Source organism: Chelonia mydas, chromosome 1, assembly GCF_015237465.2.
Source record: "Chelonia mydas isolate rCheMyd1 chromosome 1, rCheMyd1.pri.v2, whole genome shotgun sequence".
Lineage (NCBI taxonomy): Eukaryota > Metazoa > Chordata > Testudines > Cheloniidae > Chelonia > Chelonia mydas.
This window is the reverse complement of record NC_057849.1, coordinates 61,645,292-61,652,931: the sequence shown is the minus strand read 5'-3', so window position 1 is coordinate 61,652,931 and position 7,640 is coordinate 61,645,292.

Below are 7,640 nucleotides of genomic sequence, written 5' to 3'. Positions count from 1 at the left end.
AAGTTTATATTCTTTGTAAACTCAAAACCAATTCAAAACTTAAAACAGTTTTTCTAAAAGTATTTTAATGCTAATATTTGATATATTTGACATTTTATCTTAATACTTAAAGTCTCAGATGTATTACATCTTTCTTAGAGGTTATTTTTAGGTTATATAGTGGTTTGATTTTATTTTTCATTTAATGCACTCAAAATATAGGCAACTGGCTGGGTATAAGATTGTGTAGTGTGTTTGTTCACACTGCTCGTGCCCCTGTTCAACAATGTTTCTCTGGAGTCTGGACCTTGACTATATCTTGACCAAGAAATTTGGATCTTGACAAAAAATAAACTACCCCTGGCTAGGGTCTCTCTGGCCCATTTCACAGCCAAGGCCGCCTTCTTGAGCATCGAATAGTTCACCTCCTATGGGAACAGCTTTCTACTCAGATATATCAGGTGTTCCTCTTTTACCTTTTGGGATAACACATCCCCAAGACCCACTTCTGCCTTGTCCATCTGAAGAATGAAAGGTGTTGAAAAGTTGGGGTGGAAAAGGACTGGCCCCTGGGTTAGCCCAGTTCTTCAATGTTCTGAAGGCTTTGTTGCATGCGTTGGTCCATTGCACCTTCCTGGAACAAGTGCCTTTCATCAGGTCAGGAAGTGGGCAGAGGGTGATGACTATTGTGGCAAAATCAGGTGCAAACTGCCCATAATAGCTGTCCAGGCCTAGGAAACACCACACCTACTTCTTGGTTGATGGGATTGGGCAATCGGTTAGTGCCTGGACCTTATCTACCTGGGGGGGTGTAGCTGGCTGTGCCTCATGGTGTATCCGAGGTATTATGGTTGGCAGAATCTGTAGTAAGCGCCACCTTCTCTAGGGCTTGGGTGACCATGGTGACATGCTGTAAGTGGTCATCAATGTAGATGGCTGTATTGGTCATGGGGCCGCAGCATCTAGTCTATCAGTCAGTGAAAGATGGTAGCTGCCCCATATAGGCCCCAGGGCATTGTTACAAATTGATAGGGCTGAATGGAATAGGGAAGTCTGTCTTCCCAGGATGCCCTCATTGGGGGATTTATCAGTATCCTTTGATTAAATCCAGCATGGAGATGTAGTCAGTGTTCCCCAGTCTCACTAACAGCAGGTAAGCGTTGAAACTTGACATCATGTTGGCCTTTCTAAAGTCTATGCAGAACCTCGTTGAGCAGTTGGTTTTTAGCACCAGCACGATAGAGCTCTACTCACTGTGGGACTCTGATAATAACCAACATAGCTTGGAGCTCTTCACAAACCGTCTTTTACAGCAGGAGTTGCTGATTTTAGCTTACCGTCTGTCCAGGTGTCACTGCAATGTGGTGGTGAGGTACATCCTCCCTGGGAGGGCTGAGGACACAGTGGGGAAGGCCTGAGTCAGCAGCAATATTTGGGGTTGCTGTGTTGGCCTGAGCTCCAATCCCATAGACATGGGGGTTGGACCCAGGAATGTTATGCTTTTGGGGTGGGAGGGTACAGGGCTATTGGAAGGCTCTTCCAGTTCTTCAGGAGGTTGACATGATAAATTTGCATCTCCTATTTCCTGAGCTGACAGATTTCATAGTCAACTGACCCAACCCTCCTTACCACTTCAAATGGCCCCTACCACGAGGCCAATAATTTTGACTCTGGAGTTGAGAGTAACACCACCACGAATGACCTGGTTCAAACATTCACGACTGTGCCCCCTTGTTGTAGGTACATTCCTGGACTTGCTGGGCTTTCGAAAGGTTTTCCTTAGCCTAGCTCTCTTGCATATTCAGCTGTTCCTGTAGTTGGAGCATGTAGTGGATGGAGCCCATGATCCTGTTCCTCCGAGGCTTCCGAGAGGAGGTCCAAAATCCCCCAGGGATGTCTCCTATATAGAAGTGCAAAGGGCCAGGACCCTTTGGAGGCCTGAGGGACCCTTCTGTATGGTGAATAGCAAAGATGGTAGCAGTTGCTCCTTTTTCTGTGGGGCTGTGTTGGCAAATTTCCTCAACATGGCCTTCAGAGTCCCATTAAACCAGTCCATCTGTCTGCGGATGGCAGGGGGGAGGTCTTGAGTGCTTTGGTCCTCAGCAATTTGCACAATTCCTGAATCAGTTTGGATGAGATATTGGATTTCCTGGTCTGTCAGTATTTCCCTTGGTATTCTGACCCTTGCAAAGACCTTCATGAGTTCGTTTTCTATGGTGGGTGCATTTGTCATGCATAGCGGGATGGCTTTGGGGGTGCCGTGTAGCAGAGTCCACTATCACTAATATGTGACGGTACCCTGGCATGCTCTTCTTGAGGGGCACTAGATTTATTCTTACCTGTTCAAAGAGTATGCCTACCAGTGGGAGTAGAACCCGTGAGGCCTTTGGCATCCCTTTGGGCCCTGCTAGCTGGCATTCTGGGCACAAGGCACAGAAATCGTGAACTTCTGAATGGATCTCCCTCCAGAAGTACCAAAGGGCCACTCTCTCTAGTGTCCTTTCTCTCCCCAAGTGCCCAGCACATGACCCTGAGTGGGTTAGATGGAGAAAACTCTGATGGAACTTTTTGGGGACTAGCAGCTGTCACCATATTTCTTGGGATTGGGGTCTTCTGTCACCCAGTAGAATCGCTTGTTCTGGAACTAGAAGTGGGGCAGCTGCTTTAACCATTGGGTTTCACCCTCCTCCCCATTGGCAACAGCTATTTGCTCCCATGCCCAGCTCAAAGTCTGGTCCTCTTGTTACCACATGAAGTCCTCATCTTCTGATAGCCCCGTGTGGCTTATTTCCTCAGATGTCCTAGGGCTAGCAGACTGCCAGGCTGGTGTTTCTGGCTGTCTGGATGGGCCCTTTCCAGGGTCTTCCACCTTGTCTTGGCCCACAAGCCCCATCGTTTTGGGACTTGGGTTAGTTTCCATTGGTGGGGGGAAGGTGTGGGGGGAGGGGCTCTGCTCCACTGCTTCAGGAGTTCCCCAAACCATCTTCAGTCCTGCCCTAAAATTACTGGGTAGGCCAGGGTGGCTGCTAAGCAGACCAGGAAAGTTTCAGCGTGGCCTCCTACTCTCAGTTGCACTTTTGTCATGAGGTAGGGTCGCACTTCCCCATGGATGCACTGGAGGTAGACAGGGGCATCCAGCAAGTTAGTGGACTCTACAGAGCTTACCTGTACAATGGTTTGACTACACCTGGAGTCCATCAGGCCCATCACTTCAGTACTATTAACCCGTCCTGGCAGCAGCATCTTGGCCAGGCCTCGCTTATCGGTTCTGGTGACTGCCGTCCTTGCCCACCTATAGCTATTAGTCCATGAAGGGGCACTCCCACCTAAAATGCAACTTCCTGACCACACTTGAAGCAGCTCCCCTTCAGGGTCATAGTTGGCTGGCTTGCTTTCGGGGCCATGGGGCCTCCTAGTGGGCCATACTCTTCTCCTCGGTGACCCCAGTCTCCTCTTCGCTCTGCCTCGGTGTCTGGATCCTGTCTTCTAGGCAGAAGCAACCCAAGTGGGGGAGGGAAGGCCTGTTCAGCTACCCTCAGCCTCCCCTCCTGGCATGACCCTGACAAGGGGTTGGCATCCTGGTTCCAGGGGTCCCTGTCTAAGGTGTTGGCAAGGCTGGACTCTCAGCCATCATGTAGTTCTCCATTAAGGTAACAGACTCAGCTAGGTTTGATGGCTCTTCACCTGCTCCTTCCTGTCAGCTGGGAGAACCTGGATGAACTGCTCTAATGCAATTGCCTCCACCACCTGTACTGTGGTCTGCTTCTCTGGGTCCAACCAGTGTCAACCCTGTTCCTTCAGGTGTTGGGCCATCAACCGAGCCAGGCTCCTGGCAGGTCTCTCTCTTTTCAGAACTGTTGGTGAAGTGTCTCAGGGTTGATGTCCAGGTACTCAAGGATGGCTGCCTTTTCCTTGGTGTACTCTAGCACTTCCACTTCAAATATGGGGCTATCAGGGTGGCCCAGTGCTTCTGTGACTAGCTTGCCACCATGACTACCCATTCAAAGGTGACCACGCGTGAGCCTGATGGGGAGGACATCCCCGGAGGGTGAAGGCACCATGACATTAGATGCCCTTTGGGACTGTAAGGCTGCCACCATCTGCTGAATCAGTTGCTCTTCTTGCACCTGTGTTGCCTGATTCCAGAGTAGCTGCCTGCTGTTGCTGGCTCTCCACCATCCGCTTCAGTAACTTTTCCATGTCAACGGCCTCTCTTGTGTCGGGTTAATGGTTACACCTGCTGTTCTTTTAACAGGAGTTTGTTGCTGTCCACATTCTCCACTATGTGTCAGGGGGCCGAAATCCAAACCGGGCAACACCACCTAGTGTGAGAGTCAGTGTCTGTGTCACCCAGTGGTGAGAATCATTGGCCGAGTTAGGGGAACCCAGGCCCTCCCTGTTCCACAGGGTTGGAACCCAGGGTCCTGTAATAGTTTAACTGTGTGGCCATGGGATGGGCGCCCCTGCACTTGCTCCCTGGACCACTTCCTAACCTGGTTTCAGTTCCTCCACTGGCTCCACTGGTCTGCATCTGGATTGCTCCTGGAGTCCTCTCCGATCATGCTCCTCTATCAGTTGTAGCCCATCATTTCCAGCCCCATGTGGCTAGGATGAGGCAGTGACTTGGTGGTGGGTGCCTCATCCTAGCCACATGGAGCTCCAGCAGCTTCTCTGTGGGAGCTTGCAGCACATGGCTGGTCTGCCTAGACTGAACTGAGCTGCTCTCTTTTGAGCTCAGCCTCCCCTCCTAACATGCCCAGTAGGTGCAGCTGGGTGGTACCTTTTGGGCCCAGAGCTGCTCGTTAACTCTTAGTTTACCTGTGTGCGCCCCATCTTGTTCACAGTACTGGAATATGCAACCTGTGTGTAGTATAGCTCATTCTAGGGAATTACACAGAAACATGAACTTCATTGTTATTCAGGCACAGATTATATCTGTTGGCGTTTGGTTTCCTGGACTCTTTGTTTTATGGTTTTTGTGGAATGAGGTAAATTTAAAAGGGGATGAAAAAGAGATTAATGGGCTCAAATCTGCATTCACTTACACATAGATCAGGAGTATCTCTGCTGAAGTAATTGGACGTACTTACACCCACTCTGCATAGCTGTGAGAGAAGAATCAGTTCTAAATGAGGGGAGAGGGAACACCAACTAAAGTTTGGCCTTTATGGCCAAAATAATGCAAGTCTTAATTGTGTTTGGCTAAGATATTACAGTGATGAACATTAAAAATGTCTGTGATCGAATGATAGTGCTCATGATGGTGGTCAGATAAGCTTGGTAGTTGAAATTTACAGAAAGTGACAGCAGTAGTCAGGGTTGCTGTGATTCCCCTGCCTCTTTGTCCCCCACACCATCTCGGAAAAAAGTTTTCTTGTTGCGGGGGGGCGGGGGGGGGGAGACATTGCCCACGTCTCATAACCCCAAGGCGGTTTTATGAAGCAATACAGCTATTGTATGATTAACTTCATAAAGCATTTTATTCCTCAACATAAAAACACAATAGTTGAGTCCCCAGTCCAACTCACTGGATCTCCCGCTCTTTTGGGTCTAACCTTAGCCACCATTACACTTTTACAAACTTTTTTTTCCCAGTTTTCCTAGACTACTAATGATTTCAACCAAACCTATCTAAGTGTGTTTAATGCATGCTTGATTACTGCTGAGCTGACTGAACAGGAGTACAGGTATTTTTTAAAACTGATAACATTCTGAATTTAACTTTCCATGATTTTACTTCCACAATTTTGATGCAACATACTGATAGAATCTTCTTCACAAACATAGATTTGGGGGTAGAAATATGGGTCTTCAGCTTCATATGCTCGAACAAAAAGAAGCAAACTCAGTGTTATATTCCCCCCTACCATTTTCAGGCTCTTCTTTCCATTCTAGTCTCAATTTATGTCCTTTGTATTTGGTTCAGTCATGGGGGAAAGTGATGGAAAGGGTCCATAACTTAGCTTCTCTGAATTGTCCTTTCACCTCTTTGTGATTCCATTTGAGTGATTCCATTTCTTTGTTAATTAGATTAAGTCAGATTTCCACTAAGACTGCAACAATAGGACCGTCAACCAGAAATCTGTCAAATTCATCTGAAACCTCAATTGCTTTTGTAAATTTAGCACTTCTCTGTAGCATCTCATGTGTAGCATAGTATGTATTGATCAGTCATCCTCCTGCTTAGTGCAAACTTCCAACCTATGTGGTTGGATGCAAATGCAGAGATGCAATACGAGTGTGACTGAATTCACTAGCTTTCAGGTAGTTCTATAACTTATTGTTTCATAAGTCTAACAGGAACCTTGATGATCTAATCACTTCTCCTTTGAGTCCTCTTTTGAATAGTTAGTTTTGCTTTACAGATCAAAATTGGCACCTAATGTTCATAATTGTTTTCTAGTTAATTTCAGAATGACATTCATGTTTGACAAATGAGGGTGGGGGAAGCACATAAATCTTAAAGAGGAGTGGGTAGGAGACATGTGAGCTGAAGGCTTTTTAGAGAACAGAACAAGAGCAAGTTTCTCTCCAGCTCTGGAAGTAGTAGTATTTTTTCTCTACATCACCCAGACATTGGTATCAAACCTGTTCTAAGGGATGGTCTCTAGTAGTATAGGTAGACTTCTGAGAATGCCAACAGCGGGGCCAGTTTTTGATGGTGCTTTGTGTCTAAAAGATTTTAGCTGTTCAAAATAAAGTCTAAAACACAAGTATCAGCTGGCTTAATACCTTTTATTCACTACCTACCAGAGCTAGAATTGAACTCGCAACACAAATGAAAGGCTTCAAGTCCCAGTTCTGAGAATCACAATCCCCAAAAGTCAGAGAGACAAAGAATTTGTTCATTGCTCAGATCGTTGGGGGGGGTGTTTCTGCTTGGTAGAATTGAAAAAGGGAGGTTAGAGGGAATTTCTTTGGTTGGAGTCAAGTGGGGAGGCAATGTGTGTTTCTAAGACTGAGACCTTAGTATGAAAAGGATGAAGATGGGAGGCTGGTGTCACTATGATGACAGAATTAGGTTGTTGGAGTCTCTGTGATTTCCCATATTTTCAAATGATTTTTTTTTTAAGTTTAGTCTTAACTCTGCATTTTTGGACCTCTAATGTATTTTCAGTAGCTATAATGGTAGTGTAAAGCATTGGGTTTTTTTAAATCCTAGAATTATTAAAATGTACTCACAGCCTTAACTCCATTTTAAATAAGATTTTTGTCTAGGAGTGTTTACATGCCCAATGCTCTGCATTCCATCTACTTGACCAGTCACCTCCTGTCATCTTCTCTAGATTGTATCAGGCACAGCTCTTTAGTTCCGATGCTGTACAAAGAACATCATGTCACAAAATTTGGATCAGCTTACATATGGTTTGACTAACTGAAATAATCCCAATTATATTCCATGCATATGTGCTGAAAGTTAAAAAAATCATTTTTACTGTACTAACCTTTCTGCTATTGATTTAGTCTGTTTACATTCTCTTTCAGCTCTGACCTCTTGGTTCTCTTCCCTAGTATGCTCTTCCCTTTGGCACATTCGGAGCTCCAGCTGAAATGAAATACAGTAAATGGTATAGCTTGTGTATCCAAATTTCTAGACTGTTACCTGTTTTCCTTCAAATTCCTTGCTGTTATAATTCCATTGACTCTACACTAATCATCAA